Consider the following 22,593-nt stretch of genomic DNA (forward strand, 5'->3'; position numbering starts at 1 on the left):
GTAGTGCATGTGACTTTGTGAGGGTGATAGCAGACACGGGTATAAAGAAAGCTGGACAATAGGGGGAAAGGACAGCGATGGGTGATTTTCAGCCAATGATTGATTAATTATTCAAAATATCTTGCAATCGGAAAGGATTAGGAGGTGAATAGGTTATGGAGGAGGTGGGGGGGAGGGGGGATGGGGCAAACAGTTGCCTAACATTAGTTGCACAGACATTCAGTCTGACGAACTTTATAATTCATGTAGATAGAGGCCTCCTTGTCCTCTGTGCCCCCCCCAAAACACCCACGAGATAGTCTTGATGCACTCCTATGTACTGACTTTCCTTTATAATTTCGTCTTCACTCTATATCCTGATGTATATACGTATGATGTTTTTGATCCGGTGCTTACACAACTGATCATAGAACAATGGAACTGATTATGAACAGTTATCTGGTTACAAACTGGGTATTTTATATAATATGAGCACACTATATCTGCTGAGGCACATCACTCATTCACCGTAGAAATGTTGCTGAGATTTCTTACACATATGTTTAATTATATTGGGTTATTTATATTTGCAGGGTTTTAAAGTTTTAAGTGTTTTATTTTATCATCTTTTATCCAAACATACATACATACACACACACACACACACACACACACACACACACACACACACACACACGCTTATATGCCTGGATTTACACCAAGTAACTCACTGTGTACACACACACGTACTGTATACTGTATTTATATACTAAAATGCTAGTTTATTAAGTACACTTATACAATTATGAATACACTGGCAACTCAGCATATATACCTCTAGTTCTCTGAAAAGGAGCATCAATAATTATTAACACCCCCGGGCGTTCTTTCCAGACAAAACATACTTTTTTTAAAGATAGCACATTCATTATTCACTATGAAAATCAGATTCTCATGCTGCCCCCTTTAATGGTTAGGAATTCTGCCTGCATTTTCCAGTTTGATGTGTATGAAATTCCTTTTTTTTGAACAAATTCCAAAATAAAAGTTTGTCTCTAAAGAAATTAGCATAACCATCCCATCAATAATATCACTATCTCTATGGGAGTGATAGTGGGAGCAGTAGGGGTGCTCCTTTGCTCCATTCTCCATGGATCAGCAGCGCGTTCTCGGCTTCTTTTGAACTTGTTAGAGCAAAGTCAAGTGATTCTTTATCGGTGACAGGCCAGACAAAGCGCCTGCGATGGGAAAGCAGGTCAAAAAGGAAGTTGCCATATGGACTTCAACATGCAAATTTATAACCATACAGGACGTGGTGTACGTCCTATAAAAAGGGGCCTAACCAAGTTTTATTTTATTTTTTATTTTTTTTGCGCAATTGTAATTGAAATTTTTTGGTAATTTTGTAAAACAATAAAATAAATGTAAATAAAAATAAACCCTCACTGTTACATCTGTTAATTTACTTATGCAACATGTGTTTCCTTTTGCGTCTCATGTTTATGCAAACAAATTTGGATTCATTGCCTTTGCTCAGCTAATGCCATCCTTATAGATTTTAGATCTATAAAAAAAAAAGAAAGGACATAAAAAATAAATGCAAACTCGTCACATTGACCCTTGGGTTTGGAAGGTCAGCATTTCAGATTGATCACTTTTTGTCTCTGCAAATATCAGGACGTATAAAGAATCAAAAGGGCGTCCTCGTCATGTGCAGAAATGTTCAGCACACAGGATTCCTCCTCTGCAACAGGTGCAGAAGAGAAACTGATTCTTCAGCCTACTGATTTTTTATTGTCTATTCATTTGAGTAGAAGATTTTAAAAAAAAACAAAAAAACTAAAAAGTACTTTCAAAAACTATAATTGGCCTATTTATAAATATAATATTTATTTAAATTCAACATAGTTTAAAGGTTTATCGCCTGCATAAAAATCACGACAATATGCCTGAAAGAGAACTTCTTTTTAGCGTATAGAGTATAAACCTACTAAGGACAGCAGACTAAGTGAAAAGAAAAATTCGTCTGCATGCATTATCAAACAGAAAAATCTAAATGTGGACTGATTTTACACAATAACATAGATGGCAAGACATTACAACGTTGAACCTTTTTGCAGTCAAAATTTGAAAATCGATTTCATTTCTTTAAGTCCATAGTAATGTCGCATGTACTGTATATGGTACTGCCATAAATTTCATCTCCTAGCTTTATGTTATATATCTACTGCAATAACACACTCTTCTTTGGCTTTGACTGAGGCTAATGACACTGATTGAAGGATGGCATACTGTGGGTCTAACAAAATGGTCATGGTTGTCATAAAGTCTCAAAACTCTGTCATGACGGGCTCATCTCTCCAACGTGCTTGGGACACGTCCAAGACGGCAAGCCTCAAAAACAGACACACCACTGTTCACTTCTCAAAGAAATGAAGATGCTATTCCTTCAGGCCTCTCTCTATGGACTTGGCACCTTGGGTATAGCTATTTAGAAACATTTTTTTTACACTAAACATTCAAACAAATGTCATTTCCAACAAAGCAACAAGTCCTTTTATATCTTCTCAAAGGAGGAGACTTGCCCATAAACCCCTGCGTGTGTGTGTGTGTGTGTGTGTGTGTGTGTGTGTGTGCATAATCATTTCAGCTCAAAACCAGGCTGATAGTTTATATCTTCATACAAATACACCAGAATGGTTTTCTCATAAATAAAAGAAAGAAAGAGAAAAATGCATCACTTTTTAAATCGCACATAATCTGTTCCAGGTCTTTGATGAAGAAATGTTCTCAAAGTATCACAGTGACTGATTTAATGAGAAGGGTGTGAGCACGATTTCAAACAATTTTGATTTTCTGAACCCTATGTGACTCTAAACTTTTAAACTTGCACTTAAATATTGCATCAATTACCCTTTCAAGTGTGACATCAACTAAATAGGAGCACTACCATAACAAACACAAAGCGCGGTATATTTATTCCATACACTTTCATCAGTATTTGATACATGGCCCCTTATGTGCGCTTTCCATAAAGCTATCCGAACCCCAGTATCCTTCTCTTCTGATTATGAACGGATATATGTTTGGACAACAGCCTAACGATGATTCAACAAAATACTGCAGAGGCAAATATTTAGAGCTGGGTTCTAGGTTTTCATCATCTTGGTGTGATGTGAGCGTACGAGTCGGAGTCGGTTTCTCAGTTTATTCTTCAGACCACATCTGTGTCTGCCTTTGATGAACGGAAGGAGGTGTATAATGTCTATGACTGATAACTGGACAAATGCTAATTTAAATCATCTGAATCAATGTCTGGCCTGGCAAAAATTTTAAAAAAAGAAAAGAAAAAAAAAAAGGAAAAAATAGTAAATGTAAAACATCTGACTCAAATTGATTACTAACAACATTCAGCATACGGCATTTAATAACGATTACTGCATGCTTAAAATATCCGGGCTATTTTGAAAAGTCCATCAAGTTTATATCTCTTAGTAAAAGAAGCCACTGTGTGTGTGTGTGTGTGTGTGTGTGTGTGTGTGTGTGTGTGTGTGTGTGTGTGTGTGTGTGAATGTGACTAAAAGAAACGCTCTCCACATGAGCGAGAAGAGAGCAAACAAACAAAAACAAACCAAACACCACAATTAGCATGGGAAGGCTTCTGCTGCCTAATCAGAGTCTCGTATGCTTCATTAGAACTTTGGCTTCTCTTGATCTGTCTCAGGACTCAAAAATAGTACATTTTGACACGAGGCCCTGACTCCTAAGCCTTTAAAACACAAACTCTCTCTTTTCTCCTTGACATCCACTTTAAAGAGGCGTGTAAGCCGCCGAACAGCCTCGTGGAAACACTCTCTGAAACATCACTGTAGTGCCCATATCCATTCTTATTTCGGAGCCATCATATTTTACTATTACCTATCAATTGGTTTCTAATCGCGGTAATGAGGCGTCTGTCGTTTGGTGACAGAGAGCTAACGGCCTCTGTGGGAGCATTAAGGAGCCTGGGTTATGCTGTGGGCCGTTAACTACCTACAGGCGCTTACTAATGGCTCCAAATGACCTCCTCAGTGGCTATTAGCACATAATTAGAACCTTGCAGACCATCGATGACTTCCACTGGACATGCGTGCCTCTTTGCTCCTCTCCCTCAGTCTTTGTTTAATGGTCAAACTACACTTACACGCCAGAGCAGGACTTCAGTCACTGCATTAAGTTATTTGTGGCTTCCTGTATCCTGTGCATAGCATCTAACACATTTAGAAGCATTTAAGCAACCGCAGCTTCAGTTTCCTTTCGCCGCTAGAGCAACAATTACATAAGTACACTTCTGGAAAAAAAAAGCTTCAGATTCTTTCTTTTTAACATTCTTTTTTTTTTTTTTTTTAAACTGATCTAAACAGGGACTGATGTAAACAACAAATAACGCTTTTTTACTTTGCCAACTGGTATCTATCCCAAAAGTGAATCAATGTGAATTAAAAGGCCAATGTGTCACAGCCACTTTAAGCATTTTGTCCTATTGTTGTGGATCAGGCAGCGCATAAAGTGCAAGGCACGGCCACACCGCACAAGCTCCTCAGTCACACTAACCTCTGTGTACACTTAGTAATGCTCTCCAGTTACCCAGAACAAAGGCCTGCTTTAGTAGGTTAATGTCAGCTCAGGAGCTGCGTCGAACAATGCGTGAGGACAAATGAAAAGAGGAATGTCTTGTTTTGCGATGAAAATGCAACACGGTACATCTGCACATGGTGCCGGCGCTTTAAGTGTTCGCAGCATTGTCTTCCCTCACCTTAGAATTATGTTTGTTATCTGGGCAAAACTGTGACCTTGTGGTAGAAGTATGAAACAACTAATACAAAGTGCATGCAGGAATCTTTCTAGGTCGTCACCCATCCTTGGACAAACAATGGAATTTTTTTAAAGAGGCCACGTTGGTGTGACGGGAAAATAAATCCAGATCATGTACGTTTAACAGACGCTCTTATGCGCAGAATTAAAGTGACTTGAAGTGACTCTCTGTCAAAAAAGATTTCCTTGTGCTAATGCAAACAGTCTATGGTCTAAGAATACCCAGGCTAAAACCCCATATAGGAGTGAGTGGCGTGCTTGTTGGTTTAAACGGCTAAATCTCCTGCGATTTTCACACATAGTGGTAAACGGTAAATGGTCTGCACTTATATAGCGCTTTTATCCAAAGCGCTTTACACTGTGTCTCATTCACCCATTCACACACACACTCACACACCAATGGTAGCAGAGCTGCCAAGCAAGGCGCTAACTTGCCATCGGGAGCAACTTGGGGTTCAGTGTCTTGCCCAAGGACACTTCGGCATGTGGAGTCATGTGGGCCGGGAATCGAACCACCAACCCTACGATTAGTGGACAACCCGCTCTACCACGTGAACCACAGCTGCCCTAGTGACCTCTCCAGTTTACACAATATGGTGTAAAAAATAACATCCAGTGAGTGACAGTGCAGGTGAAAACCCATTGTTGATGAGAGAGGTCAGAGGAGTATGGCCAGACTGGTTCAAGCTGACAGGAAGGCTACAGTAACTCAAATAACCACTCTTTACAACCTTTACGCATTTCAGAATATGCAAAACATTGAACCTTGAGTTAAAGGAAGATGAGCTACAACAGCAGAAGCCCTAACCCTAACCCTAACCCAGGTCCGAGTCCACTCATGTCATCCAAGAACAGGAATCTGAGGCTTCAATGGGCACAGGCTCATTGAAATGTATATATAGAGTCTGTATATATATTTTGTAAGTGTGATGACACAGTTGCACAGCAGATATCGTCGGTCGCTCAGAGCTTGAGGGTGTCTGGTTTGATCCTGAGCTTGGGGTACTCTCTGTGCAGAATTTTAGTGCATGCTCTCCAAATGTTCACATGGGTTTCCAGTAGCCAGTACGGGTTACACTAAATTGCAATTCAGTGTGTGAATGTATGTGCATGGAGCCCTGAGATGGACTGGCGTTCTAGCCTGCCTTGTGCCCAGTATTCCCGCGACAGGCTCCATATCCACAGTACAACGACCCTGACTAAGCAGTTACCGGAGATGAATCACGAACGAGTGAATGAATGTGAGTGAAGAGGTGAGTCTTCAGTCTTCATATGAGAGAGTTTTTCTATTTGTACATGACATAAACATTCAAACAGAAAACAGTCCCAGAATTACACATGAATATGAATGGTAAAGGCACGGGCCCTCCTATTGTAAGGACATGGAAAAGGAGCGAGGCCGAAATATGCAGCGTGCGCTCGGGTTTAGGGATTCGAAGAGACACTGCATAGAGGCTGCAGTGAGAACTGCATGATAGTAATCAAAGGAGACTTGTCCAGAGGAGCAGAGGTGATTCATTCTGAGGTCACTATCATTTCCTGAGCCCTGAGCTTGTATTTTGTATGTGTTTTCTGTGTCACTAACCATGCCACTACTCCCTTTCTCTCTGTCTGCACATGGAAACACAATCCCCTTTCTTTTCCCCCCTCCCTATCTCTCTTTCACTCTTGCTTTCAAACACATTCACAGCATTCTTCCCTGAATTAATTTGTTTTCATTTGCCGTATGTCAGCAGAAGATATGTACTTGTTCTTACTGGCTGTGCACTGGGATCTCTGGGGCGCAAGTCTGTTTCTACCTCTTAATCGTTAAATCTGTGTGCTCTCCTCAGTCTTTTTTTTTTTTTTTTTTTTACACTAAATATCAAGACAGATAACACTAAACTACATAAATAGACTACTGCATCTCTTTCTCTCTCATCTCAGCTGCATGTGCCATGCCTTCTCTCTGCACAGTGGGTCGGTCCACAACATCCCCCCCAGCGTTTGTCCTGCATCACCCAAACGTTGCCAGCCAGTGTCACAACAATGTCAAGCCTCCACTGCCAAGGCGTGGGGATGGTAACCGTGGCAGGCCCCAATTATCTCCCAGACAATGTTGCGACCCGAAAATAGCGACTTTCTCTCTTTCTCTTTTTTTCCACAACAGACTGCCCTGTCCATGTGATGTCCACTTCTGTAAAGCGACTGAAGATAAAACACTCGACCGCTTTCCGCTGGCGATCTTTCCCCCAAGTAAAGGAAAGAAGCCTCAGAAATTGCATCGCGCAGTCATCAATTTCTCGCCACTGACCAAAACCACTGGACGCACTTAATCAGCTAAAGGGCAACGCCTCCGAAACGCCATTCTTTTGTGATGGCATTAGTGCAGAAGTAAGATTTACAGATCATTTAATGTGCCACAGTCTTCTGCATAAAAGTATATACAAAGGTTAATATTGCAATAATACCTTCCTGGAGGGCATTGTAATCATTATCTCTGCAGAGATATCAATTAGAAGCACTCTACAGCAGATAATGACAGAGATTCCGGTGCAAAATGACATTATTATTATTATCTTCATCCATAATTTCAGACTGCATATACAAGGCAAAAAAGAGTGGCATAAGTTCAGCAAGAGGTAGACTCTTTTTTTTTTAAAGTCTCTGATGATGAACATTTATCTTAGTTTTATGTGGTCAAGCTGCCAGACTAACAAGTTCTTCTGTCCTGACAAGCTTAAAGCGAGACAGCTAGATCCACTCCTGAAGTCCACACTCGTGTCAGCTCCAGCATTCCACCAGACAAAGCCTTCAGAAAGCCTCATAAATGAATATTTCATTTTTGCAATAATAAAGCATGAATGTTTTTAAGGCAGCATTAAAGCAGGACCAATAATCATCCTTTTGCAGATTGTCATCGAGGAAAAGAAAGCATCTTGAATCAGAAGCTCGGTGTATAGTCGCTCAGTGACGTCGTCTTCTGTGTCTGTCAGAAGTTGGTACATCAGCCAAAGTTGGTCAGTGACCTTTGAGCTCAGCTACGGACATTAATAATGAGGATTTGTTATGTTACTGACCCTCTTATCAACATTATGAATAATTCACTGTTGGCTTGGTGGTTGTCCAAAAGCAGATGAGGAAGCAACACCCATGCTCCTGACTTTTGATTTAGCTCTTTCATATTTAATAAGGGAATGGAGCGCTAGGAGGCTCCTTTTTTAGAGAGATTTAATTGGGCACCACTGACATCCATCATGTGGTTGTCATGGCCATGACCTTTCGTTTGGGGCTATTCATAATAAGAGAGTTATGAGCTGGCTTCTCATATTTCCGCCAGCCCGCCCCGCCATTTTGTTATGGATGCTGTAGCATTTGCATCCCTTATCTTAGAGTGGTTACAAACCTGGTGTGACTGTCATCACATACATCCCTGCTACTCTTCCCCATGCAGTTTAGGCAGGTGCACCAAAACTGTCTCATTCTAATGCGAGCGTCTGTGTAGCTTTCCAAGCTTTGAGTCTATATGAAAGCAGAAGAATGCTGAAGATCTTTAACATGACCTCATCTGACCTCACAATGACACTAATTACAGAGTGTGTGGTAATAAGATGGTGGAATGGTAGAACTTGATATTTTATACCACCAGTCATGCTTGTAAAGAGTGCAAAACCCAACAAGCAAGCAATAACAAGGGAAAACTCAAGGGTAATGAGGAATGAGGAGTTGAAGGAAGAAGAGAGATCCGTTGTCCCAGTGGACCCTAAGTGTTTAAACACGGTGTAAAGCTTTAGAGGTTTCTGCTTCTTCTTATAAATGTGAAGAGCAGCATAAAAGCAAGCAGGGAATATGAACATACTCCACGCAGGTTAAATTCATCAACTCAAGCCTCTGGACCCAAGAGAGATCTAAAGCCAAAGGGAGCTCCTGTCTTGCTCTTACTATGCCTCCTATAAAGTAACGAGAGCTCTGAGATGAGACTAGAGAAAGACTAGAGAGACCAAATACAGGTGAGCCAGCTCTCTTGGGAACACCAGATGGCCGGCATAGCCCTCTGGACTCGTGCACTTCACTGCTTCACCGCAACAATGACCATGAATGGCAAACCTCTTCTACATCTCTTGCTTTATATAGTACACAAATATAACATTGTGCATTATTAACGGGTGTGTGTGATCTTGCCAGGCTGGAACAATCTTAGCTCATTGATATCAATGTATTTATTACAGCAATAGAGCAATATGAAGGAGAGGCACGGGGAGATATCAGCTTACTCGAGGCTGAAAGGGAAATTTAAGATAAAGGATATTTAATATCCAGTTCACATTGGTAGCTTTCGATAGCACAAGGGGTTTCCGTAGGCAGGAGATGCCTTTGTCTTTGTCTAAACACACTTTCCTGGACTTTTAGCTCTAGTCACACGAAGTGCGCAGGTCGCTGATAAATGTGCTATAATGGGTCGATGCGGGAGATCGCCCATTCGTCCTGTCAGGTTATTAATGCACCTGGGCACTTCCTCTAAAGGTGTTATCTGTGGCAAAAAAATGAACTGATATATAATTAATTCACTCGCTCTCTTTTCCTCTCTTTAACTGTGCCCTTATACTTTGTCACATTGCATTAGAATCACTCTGCGTGCTACGTGGCCCACAGTAATCACTGCCTGAGACAAATATGCGTGTACATTATTGGGAGTAACATTAGGCTGGTGGTTTGCATTCCAGGACACATTACTGTTGCTTATTTTGCATCTAAATGATAATGAGCACTGGAATGATAACCTATATCATTTAGACTGAAATATGAATTTAAAACACTGTCTACCATTTACAGAGAGGGGGAAATGTGTTGTGAAGATCACTCAGGTGTCTTCGGCATTCATTTAAAAAGAAAAAGGAGGGGGGAAAAAACACGAGCCGAGTTTTCTTGAAGCGGTAAAAGACCATTGTTGTCCTAATTACGAGATGGCTGATGCATTATTTAACAATCCTACATACATTGGCAAGGCTGGGTATGAGCAAAATAATTTATGACAAGATCTCTTTTTTTTTTTTTTTTTGCCCCTCACTTTAAATCAAACTTCAATAAATGTGCCACCTCTATCCATTTTACATGAGGCCGTGCTGAAAACAAGCCTGATTCAGGAGTGTGTTGTTTAAAATTCTTCAGAGAGCACAGGGTCAGAAAAACAAAACCACACCACACAAGAGGGAGGAACTTCACTAAACTTGGGCTACAAAAGATATGAAGGGTGGAGGGCAGAGATAGAGTGCAGAGGTGAAGATGTTATAGATGTAAAAAGTAGTTCAGGTTTGTCCTTTGACCTCAGGTCAGAGGTCACTGAGCAAAGGCCTTAAGCTGAGCATAAGCAATCAACTTGATAGAAGAAAGAAATCTGCATACTGGGCCTCAGTTATCAAACTGGATACAAACAAATGTATGTGTAATCATTCACAAGAGCATTTACACAAGAAATGTGGCATTCATTAAAATCCAGATGTTTGGCCGGAAAAAAATTGTATACCATGAAAGCTTGTGTGAGTTTGTGTACATTTATATATAAAGAGAGTCAGTAATGTAAATGGGCTATAAGTTAGGGCTATTTTATATGCCGAGTACACGGTCAAGATACATATTGTATTTATTTCAATTGCACATATGAATTTAAGGAAAACTCTTGGAAACTGGCACGAAAGAAAGAAATCTAAAATAAAACAGAAATTTCTTGGCATAAAGACTTACTTTAAATTGTATCTTGTTGCAGAAATCAGTGACTTTATGGGGAAAAAAACATCCCCTTGCTAATTCACTTGTGAATTCACATTTTATAGGAGTAAAATGGTTGAAAATGGTTGAACCCTAGTCCTGGAGTCTTACACATTTTGGTATTTTTCCCCTGCTTATTTGTGTATTTGATCTCAGGAAGCTGATTCGTTGAATCAGGTGTGTTAGAGTAGGGAAAACACTAAAATGTGCAGGACAGGCGGGACCTGTAGGGTTAGGGTTGGGAATCTGTGTGATACACCAATCATAAATCCTTCAGCAACAGGTTTGTGTGTGCCTTCAACCTCTCTGTGCTTAAAAATTATATAAAACACTACATATTTACATGAAATGGGCCATTTTTTAAAAATGCACTTTTTAAACCCTAGAAGAAAATAGTCAAAGAATAGGCAAAAAATAGGCAAATACTTCTGAGACTTCAGTCAAATAACCCTAGATATTCAATTAAGACAAAAGAAATAAAAGGAGGAAATGTTAGGATGGGTCAGTGCTTGAGCTTTATTGCGGAAAAAAATTGCACATGGCGCTCTTAGGAGGAGCTTTGCCTTAGGAGTTTTTGTGTGCGTCACTTAATGCAAATTATCTGTGTCATGAAGACTTGGTAATTTATGGATGATTGGCATTTACCAACATACACACGTGATGACAAAGAAAATCAATGTTTCCATTTTGGAAATTTAGCAGAATTTTTTTGTTTGGTTTGGCCGATGAAAATATTTGCACACCACTTTACTAAATCAGGTAAATCAGGCCCAATATTTGTATCACTTATTTCTGAGGTGTAAGTATAGAAAGACCTGGCCTACTTACGGTAACTCACCTTCATCTCATCACAGTGCCAACAGGGTTATATTAAAGGGGCACTGAAGCATTGGGCTGATACGAGGCTATCCATCATCAAGTTTGTGTGGGCAAACATAGAAACATAAGAGCAGAGGCATAGATGACCCTGCTCAGGAGGGTAGAGGCTGTAACTGAATTTATATTATATTACACATTGAAATGTGACCCCGTAATGACATCACTGAAATTTAATCAAGCCCTTGATTCAGTATTACTTAAGTTGAACTAGTGTCCTTCCTCATGCAAAATTAGAAAATTGAATATGGTTGTTGTTTTGGTTGGAGAGAACCGAAGATGCATTTAGAGAGACTGATTTAGAGTGGGACATGCAGTATATTTGGAAACATGAATACTTTTACAGCAAAACAACCGTGATCAAGGTTTACATAAGCATTATTTATTCATATTTGTCTCTATTGAAACACAAGTGTCTTATATCATATATCAACTAAGCTAATAAGCACTTTTAAAAGCCTTTGAGGGAGTGGTGAGGGGTATACGAGGGCTGTCGCTGAAGTTGTTGTGCTGTTGACACTGAGAGGGCTTTAAAGATGCTGGCTCAGAGAATGATTGACACATTCATAATTCCTCTATTATGTACTTGAGTGATCTGCTCCAGCACTGAAGTCAAAAACAACACACTCAACAGTCCTGGGTGCTGCCACAGCCACTGTAACATCATTCAATACTGATATGATACCTGAGCACTAAGCAAGATGAGGAAAAGAAACACATTTGTAATTCTAGCTTAAGGATTAAGGCTAGACTCGTCGCTCACTTTCAAGTTAAACCTGGCTCAGTGTTTGTTGGTAAGGACACAGTTATGACGTGTGAGATACAAAAGTTAGATCTATATCCGTCCCACTGACAGAGTTTTTTTGTTTTTTTTTTTAAACGTAAACAGTTGTTCTCGTATGGCTCAGAAGAAGATTCCAGTCTGTAGCCACCTACTGTGATGGACAGGGAAAAAAGCCGAAGAACATCAGAGCCTGTTGAATCAGGCAGCAACAAAATGAATATTCTTCACCTGTCTGCTTGTGTTGACTCCTCTTGTTTAGATTTCACAGTGGGGGAAAACAAAAGAAAACCGCATATTTACTTTTAATTGAAAGGAAATTAAAGACGCATCCACATCCGCAAGTGACAAAGGAGGATCAGAAGGCTTGCGAGCGATGATAGCTTTTGTTTAAAACAGATTTCATAAAGAAAACCCCCCACTGATAATGATAAAGCAGGGGAAAAAAAGTCTTGGACATTTCTTCAAATACAATTACCTCTGCATCACCTGATTCAATCAAATAAATTTGCATTCTGTTTGCATCCAGTGTACCGTGGCCCAGTAAACAAGACAGGGAGAATAAATCTGATGTGTTTTCATGGTTCTGCCTGCCCCCCCTCCCTGTTTGCTACATTTTATTTGGAATATTTGAATTCTCATGAATCTGTAAATACCTGTCATGTGCAGATGAAATTAAAATGCTTTTGGAGCAAGGAGCGTCCTCTCGTGATCAGACGAGAATGATGGCATGTTTGAAGGTGAATTTGCGAGTGCTTGTTGGAGATGTTGTCAGGTTGAGGAGAGAACAGTGACTGACACACAGCACAGGCTGGGAGATGAGATAATGTTCAACTTAACTGCCAGGGTGCTGTCGGATCACACACGTGGTAGTCTTACTACTGAACTTGAACAAAAGTATCAAGACGGTGAAGTCAAACTAGACTGGATGCTTTTAATAAGAAGGTAGATAGTTAGATCATCATAGCAAATAGAGACTAGTACAGCGCAGCAGATCCTTAATAACCATCCAAACTGTTTTGCCTAGAAATAAGCATGCTGTTACAGGAAAATCATCCATGACAGATTGTGTGATGCAGCCCAATACAAAAGAGAGTTACTACCACAAAGAGGATTCTTTTCCAATAACACATCTGTCATATAATCAGGGATGGAGACTGATGCAAATACAGATCAAGCTTTTATTAAAGATACAGGCAGACAAATCCAAATCGATAGACAGAATCGTGGGCAAAAACAAGCGTGGGTCAGGTGATCTACAAAAGGGCATAAACTGGGCATAGACGAATAACAAGGAAATAAGGGCAGGATCAAAAACCGGGGAAATGAGGACAAAGAACAAAGGCTTAGTATGACTCTGCGAAAGCACAGTACTTCGCACAGAACAAAGACACCTGGGGGTTTAAATATACAACGAAATCAAAGGTAAAACATAAACAGCTATGAATAATGATGACACATGAGGGAGACAGCCAATAACAAGACAGGGGCAGAGACATTACATAAAACATAACAAAACACACGTGTCAAAAAGTAAACAAAGTCAGTGACAACCCGGAAGCCCGCGCTGTCGCACTTCGGGCAGTTCAGGGGAAATCCGTGACAACATCATTATGTTATGCGTTATTTATACCACAGCAATTTTTAAAAAATAATAATCATTAATGCCACATCATGTTTTTAAACCACTTATAGTTACGTTAAATGTTGCAGAACATCCAAAATAAAAATATATATATATTATCACTTCTGTTAGCAGTAATGGCCAACAATATGTGGACACCCATGCAATTGTTGAACATCCCATTCAAAACCCATCCATTTTCCATACCGCTTGTTGTACAAAGGGTCGTAGGGGAGCCTGGAGCCTATCCCAGGGAACTCAGGGCACAAGGCAGGGAACACCCTGGACGGGGTGCCAACCCAGCACACAATCACACACACACATTCACACACTACAGACAATTTGAAAATGACAATCAGCCTACAGCATGTCTTTGGACTGGAGGAGGAAACCGCAGGAAGAACAGTGAGAACATGCAAGCTCTACACACACAGGGCGGAGGCAGGATTCGATCCCCCAACCCTTGAGCTGCGAGGCAAACATGATAACAACTAAGCCGCCATGCCCTCATTCCAAACCATGGCCCATTAATATAGAAATGGACGCCTCTTTGCTGCTAAAACAGCCTCCACTCTTATGGGAAGTGGAGTGTGTCTGTAGGAATTTGTGCCCATTCAGGCAAAAGAGCATTAGTGAGGTCTTCAGTGGGGTTGAGGTCAGGGCTCTGAGAAGGTTAGGGTTAGGGCAAGTTCTTCACATATGGGTGTGATGGTCAGGTGTCCACAAACCTTTGGTCATATATTTTATAAACAATTGTTTCCTCACCAGCCTCTCTTTAATAGGACCTAAAAGGACCAATCTTCTTCTCCCTCCACTGGCTACCTGCAGCCACCTGCATCAAATTCAAGGCCTTGATGCTTACATACAAGACCATGTCTGGAACAGCACCCCCTACCTCAGCACTCTCCTTGAGGTTTATGTTCCTTCACACAACCTGCGATCAGTTAACAGCCAATGCCTGGTGATGCCTACTCAGTGAGGCATGAGGTCTCTTTCCAGAACCTTCAAACTAACCGTCCCTCAGTGGTGGAACGAACTCCCAACCTCAATCCGGACAGCAGAATCTGTCACTATGTTCAAAAAAAGGGTTAAAGATCCACCTCAACTGCACTTACACTGTCTCTTACACCTCTACTCTGCACACTTTGCTCCTCTAGAACTCAATTAAAAATCTTGTATGGTAGCTCTACTTGTATTGATCGATATTGATATATCGCTTTGCTTATATTTCCTCATTTGTACCGAGAAACCAGAAAGTGCAAAGTGTCCTCTGTCCTGAAAATTCCCCAGTTTTGTAAAACTTATCAACTGTTACAATACTTTGACACTAGAGACTCCGTCCATGAATGTAAAATAAATGTCTCCTTACAGAATACTTTTTCATTTGTAAATGATTATATGTTTTTTAATTAAATAATAACAGTTTTTATCTGTTTATTATCAGCCTTTGATGAGGTACATGGTCCACCATACAAGGTGTTATTACAGAAAAGACAGAAATGTATTCATATAAACCTGCGATTTGAATCGCAGCCTGTAAGAGTGCTTTTATAGAAAATTCAGCAACAAATTCTGACCAGATTTGAGAACAGCACTGTGGTATATTTAGATATATGTATGTATATATGTATGTAATGAACCTCTGATATTTTGGTTAAATATTACTTATAGATTGTTGTTTAGAAAATCAACTGAAAATTAGGAAACATTAACAGCACCTCTCTTCACATTCTCTCCAAATCCATGCCTGCAAAACAAATCTAAGGGGGTAAAATGTCTGAATTGTCAGGCCACATGATTGTCAAGGAAGTGCCAATCTTTGTTCTTGTTCTAATTGGTTAGCTGTTGGTCGTCCACATTATTTACAGCATGGGGCACCACAGTGACTGGAGTTTTCACTTTGCAGATATTTTATTGGCACCAGCCTCCACAAAAATATTACAAAAAGGGTTTTTTGTTGTTCATTTTGGGAAAAAAAAAGGGTTTGATCCCACATGTGATACATACGTTCACACAAACCTAACCTTAATATTAACCTCAGTAACAAAAAAGAAAACATTTTGGCTCTTTAAGTAAAAGCTTTAAATAAAAGCTGCAGTTTTTGTAAAAAAAAAATAAATAAAAATAAATAAAATAAATAATTGAATGAAATAATTAATAAATAATAAATTAAAACAATAATAGTAATAATAATAATAATAATAATAATAATATTTACTAAATAAATAAATAAATAAATAAACGGAGATCAGCCAAATGTTCCTACAAGGTCAAAACTGTCACATATTCCTACTCTTTATGTGGACATTTGGTCCCCACCAAGATACAGAAACATTCCCTCACACAAACACACACAAACACCAAGAAAGGAGATCCATTGTTTAGTCCCCCATCTATCCATCTCCCTGCTCTCTCCACCCACTGTCTGTGATCAGTCTCATCTTCACTCATCTTCATAGGCATCCATACTCAGAGGTGAGAAGGGTACGTGTCTGTGTGTGTGTGTGTGTGTGTGTGTGTGTGTGTGTGTCTGTGTCTGGCCCGAGCTAAGAGCCGCCAAACATGATGAGGAACATGGTTGGCTCTAAATGATCATACACTGATCTCTCTATACCACAGGGGCACATCACAATGATGAATAATACCATGAGGATAATGGATAAATGCAATGGGGATGAGTGCAATATTCATGAATATTTTGAATCCAAATGGAAGAAATAAGAAAGAAAAAAAAAAGAATGGTAAGTTTACATTGCAGGCACAACACACACAAACATATAACCCTAGCTGTATAGTGACAAATAGCAAGGGTATCTGATCTTGTATCTGTGTGTGGCCTGTGTTGCTCTATAAGCCGGCCAGCTGCTTCATATTCAGTGCCAAAGCATTGGAATGTTATGTCGCTTAAAGATTTCAGCCGCATCTATCCTCCAACTGCTCTATTAACACAGATTTATAAAAGGCTTTAGCTTCTTATACAGCTTCGGGCCTTTATTCCTCTCTAGCAAAGAAAGAAAAACAGCTTTAACTTCAGAACTGTAACAACTGAGAAATAAGGAAATAAAAGGTTGCTTAAGCTTGAAGATGAAAAGTTTGCTTTGTATTTCTCCCCTTTCACCCCTTGCCCCAGTCACTTTTTGTTCGCGTCCCTTGCTTTTACGTAAGAACTCATGAATAATTATACATTCTGGTGAAAGTTAATGCTAAAGACATTGTTGGGTGGTAAATAGCTTCATACTTCTCCTGTATGAGAGTACAGAGAAAGTGGTAATGTGTGTATGGGGGGGTTACAGGACTCTTTAATGGCAGGCCAACCACTGTGTGGTGGCATAATAACTACAGAGACTATTTATTTTTAATTGATATGCCCTTTCTTAGTATGAAAAGACCAATTATTCCAAGCGCTGCATGCCTCTCATATGCACAGTATGCCATCGAAACAAAAGGAGCCCAGTGTAAAATGAGTGAGAGAAGCCGTATTTCTGGCAGAATCCCTTTTTTTATGTCAATTTTTATAACAAAGAGCAATAATTCTGGCATTAAAACTATTCTACGTGCCAGGGTAATATCAGATTTTGATGATTTTGCTAGATTGATGGGGTATTAAAGGCAATGATATGAGATAGTGTGCCAGTAAAAAAGAGAGAGACTTCATGTTAAGTGCATATTACATTCATGGTGTGTTGCATAATTTGCTATGAGAATATTCCTCATGGATTGTGCAAGGAGAAGGGAACTGTTAAATATTTCTGAAGTTTTGCTCGCAGAATAATAAGCTACAGTATGTAATAGCAATAAATGGTATTTCAAAAATGTCCATTAGCTTCATATGTCTGATTGCTAAGTATTGCTGTTATACAGTAGGACTGAATCTATTTTTCTAGGTCTCGTTCATTATATACAAAATATGGTTTTAAGTCAAGGATGTTCTTTCACATGGTGGAAATTATCTGACATACTATACTGTCACTAGCCACTTTATTAGGAATACCAACTCATTCACGGAACTGTCCATTCAGCCAATCATGTGGCAGCAGTGCGATAAGTAAAATCAAGTAGATACAGGTCAAGAGTGGCAGTTAATGTTCATCATTAAAAACATTAGCCAAACATCAAAAAGGAGGGGAAAAAAGTGAGATAATTTACTTTGACCATGGAATCGTAGTTGGTGCCAGATGGGCTGATTTGAATATTTCAAAACCTGCTGATCTCCTGTGATTGTCACACACAGCAGTACCCTAGAGTGTACACAGAATGGTGTGAAAAACAAAAAAGATCCAGCAAGCATCAGTTTTGCAAGAGTTGATGATAGAGGTCAGAGGAGAATGGCCAGACTAATTCAAGCTGTCAGGAAGGCTACCGTTTCTCAAATAGCCACTCTTTACAGCCGTAGTGAGCAGAAAAGCATCTCAGAACACACAATATGCCGGACCTTGAGGCGGATGCACTACAACAGCAGACAACGGGTCCTACTCCCATCAGCCAAGAACAGAAATCTGATGCTACAGTGGGCACAGAATCAACAAAACTTGACAGAAAAATATCGCCTGGTCTTTTTCCAATCTTCAAGTGACCAGATTATAGGTGTGCCTAATAAAGTGGCCAATGATCATGTATATATCTGTGTGTATATATATATATATATATATATATATATATATATATATATATATATATATATATATATATATACATACATATATTACATAATATATTAGATGAAGGAAAAGAAAATCATTATTCTGTTGCCTCCCATAGAATAAAAATTGTCTGTCATCATTAACTTTCCTCTCTGTAGCAGATGCTTATTTAAGCACTTTTTATTTATATAAGGTGAAATAGAATGAAGCAGTGGGACATGAAAAAGTAATCAGTTGCTGTGACTTAACAAGAATCTGGTCCCATTAAATAAACTCTAAAGTCATCAGTGCAAAAACAGCAGTGCACATCAGCACTTTTCTAAAGGGCTTCATGAGGGGAGACATGTTTTGCTTTGAACAGACAAGATAATAGTGCATTCGCCTCGACATCACCAACGCTGAGACAATTAAATCCAATCGATGGATGTAAGGACGAGAAGGGAGAGCTGAACGTGGGCCGATCCCCTGTTCTCCTACCTCCTGGAGACACAAATGTCAGTTTTGAGCAGTTTGCAGACTCCCTGCTATGCTCTTGGCCCGTGCCGAACCAAACTGGTTCCATCTTCTGGACTCTTGGCATTCCGACTCAAATGATGGCCATTGATGTGTCACATGATGGCCCAATCTTCAGAACTACTCCCATCTCCATAATAATCTTTCACACGTTTTTTAATAAATCACAGACGATTCACAATTCAGTTGTTATTTCTGCTTCGGTTTATCAGGGGTTAATGGTCTCTATCAGAATTAACCTTGAGCGCTCTTTCTCACAAACCAGGTCGTGACCTCAGAGAAATCTCAGAGAGAGGGGGAATTCTCTGCTGTGGGATTAGTTCTTAGTCGCCTCGTTTCACTGAAATACTAAGCATAAAAAGAAAACTGCCATCACATGAAAAAGCCAAAAGTGGGAAAAGTGTTGTTGACGTAGGACCCCTAAAAAAAGTGCTTTTATTGTGAACACGCAGGTATTATTTTAAGAGAAAAATGTCACTTGGAAGCTGGTGGCACAGTGAGGAGTGACAGTGCTGCTAAACTGCTTTGGCAGAAGATGACAGGCACATTCCAAAGAAATAAACACTCCACAGTGTGTCTCTGCTACTTAAAAATATCCTGTTTTGGTTCAATTCTAAAGCATCGCATAATTGGGCTGTAGGATGGAAAAGAGGGGCTTTTCATAACCGGGCATTCTCGCTCTCTCTATTGCATTCTTTTTTTTTTTTTTAAACAAAAAACCTATTACTATATTACGAAATAAATCTCTTAGCCTCTGTGGATTTACTTTGTGCATTGTGCCAGTTACAGAAAACCCCCACGTGGAATAAGCTAATCCCTTCTAAACGGGATGAGTCGGACATGATTTTGTAAAGGGTGGTGGTGGTTGGGGGCGGGGAGGGGGGGGCGTGATGTCACCTACTCAAAGTTTGTACTCTAAACACACTTCCACCCGCTTTGTGGCCTCCCTTGGAATTTTTGCGACCTTTTCTTTGAAAGCTGAAGCCAACTACAATAAGCAGTTTCCTTGAAAAGTATTGATCAGATGGCGGAATGGCGAGATTACACTGCGCGAAAGTATGTATCCTTATTATCATCTCAATGAGAAGATGACATGGAAGGATAGACGGAAGTCATGTAGAAAGAGATGGAACACGTGACACAGCCGGGAGAGAATAAAGTCTCGCATTATCCTTTCTTAACAGCAATAACACGACGATTCTTTTCCCCCACATGTGCCACCTTTTTGGCTTTTTTAGTAACTTATTCATGAGAAGGTACAGTGAATTATACAGCGTAAACCGGTTTATGTCGAATTTAGTAAATATTCCGGGCCTGTTAACGTCTCCTCTGCTCACCTCCACTGCTGCCTTTGGTTTATTATGTGGCATTAGTTGGAAAAGGGGCAGAAAATAAAGATATTTAGATCCAAATGCCCTTCTCTCAGATATGAAAAGTCATCTTATCACAGTGTATGGTGAAGGATGTAAGGCTGTAACACAGTATTATGACTCTCCTGTCATACAAAATACTCTTCATTTGTCATAGTTGTGGACAGGCTAAAAACCAGTCAACAGCCTTCCACCCATCTTTCTTCATCTCCCTCTTTCTCTATCTCCCTCTCGGTCTGTCTTTTCCTGCCCTTCGTTGATGGCTTAAATAGCCGAGTGGCTAACAAAGGAAGAAAGTCAGAGAGATGAAATATATTTTGACTGTTTTATGGAAAAACAATCTGACACAAAATAATATTCATCTCCAATGAATCCAATATTCTTTTTGGAATGATATTAGACGGTATCTATTATATCTTCCACTGTGTTCCCATCTGCCCTTTTCAGGATCTAAATTATGTGCATTAGTACGTAAATGGGCTAATGCCTGTCTGTATTTAGCAGGCTACATGCCGTGAATATATTCTCTGCTTCAAGAAGTAATTGGTAATTACAGTGGTCATTTAGGCAATCACTGTCTCTCCCAGATTCATGTCATTCTTAAAAATAACTAGCTCTTAACCTCTGACAGAATCCTACAGAAACGGTTCATCATCGCCCCCCACTTTGATTAATTTTGTGCACACACATATTCTCTCTCACTTACAAGTGCACACACAGCACACACACATGAACACACACGCCTACCTGTATAACATCACAATAACAGTGATGCTCTTGCATTTGTTAACTGTGGCACTTTGCTTCCCTCCACGGGAAAAAAATCGGAGGAGAAAAAAGCAGAGTAGCTGAAGGGCAGGTAGATCTGCAGCTCTGAAGCCATTAGTTCCATTTACTAAACAATTAGACAACACAATATACAGGTCATTTCACCTTATTGCAGCCTCCTACTCTGCTATATTTCCTCTCTCTCGCTATCTCTCTCAGTCATTCTCTCTCGCTCTCTGACACAAGAACAAATTCAGCACTTTAACTGTGATAATCTTTTGTCTGGGTTATCTGCTTGCTCCCTTTATTTCTCTCACTCTCCCTCTCTCTCTCTCTCTCCTTCCTTTGTTTCTGCACTTTCACTCACACATTAGTCATCTCTCTGTGCATAATGGAGCACCGTAAAGAGGACCTTCTACTATGTGGATATTGTCTTTGAAAAATAACAAGGTCGACAGCATTAGCTTGAAAACACTTGGCCCTTGTGCACTTAAGATCTCCATTATGTTGATCTGTGCTGCTAAAGTATCTCCTCCAGCGACTTCCCAACACCAAATGTGAAATCATTGCTAGCTTATCGCATAACTTACAGTCACCAGCGGAAGGAGCGTTTTCATACCAAGTCATAATGGTAATATTCAGTATTTACCGTTTATAACAGTCTATCGGGGACTACTTCAGGGGCTTTCGAGGCGGTGCTGTTAAAGACAGAGCTAACACATCAAAAAGTTCTCCCAATGCCTCGTATGTATTCATTTTTAAAAGAAAGTCAATATGACTGTATAGTACGGGTGTAAAAATATAGACTTGTGTAGATATTAAAGCTTGGTATTAGACAGACACTGTCAGTTTGGATGTAGATGTGGAGGAATTTCCTAAATCAAATATTTGAGGACTCCTACATTGATTAAAAAAAAAGGGGGGGGGGGGGTGTTATAGAGGAATATGATTTATAAAAGCCTCCCAGAACACTGAACCTTAAAATATGATTTTCACACCTTATAATTCTTTGCTCTTATGATGATCGACTTTGCTCAAATGGAGAAATGAAATTAAGTCAAAGAATGGTCCCTGTAATATTAATGAGAGTTTGTATGGTGTAATCTAAGCTGCCTTTTTATGCCTGAGTTGCAAAGTTTTGAATTACTCAGTCAAATTATATGACAGTTTATTATAGTTTATAATTATATAACAGTAATATGACTGTTGATATGACTCTGCCTCTGAAAATGGTAATATTGCTCTGTTCATCAGATATCTGCCACCTCATGGTAAGAAGTGAGGCTTTCATTTTTAGCTTGTAAAGATTACAACATTCAGCTGACCTTATCAGCTCAAAAGTATCTCTACACACTCATCGCTGTATCTCAAGGCCACATTACAGTAACCGTTCACACATTCTTTTTTTTTTTTTTTTTCTGTGGAATATTTTCCCAAAACTAA

The sequence above is a fragment of the Ictalurus furcatus genome, chromosome 27, assembly GCF_023375685.1.
Source record: "Ictalurus furcatus strain D&B chromosome 27, Billie_1.0, whole genome shotgun sequence".
NCBI lineage: Eukaryota > Metazoa > Chordata > Actinopteri > Siluriformes > Ictaluridae > Ictalurus > Ictalurus furcatus.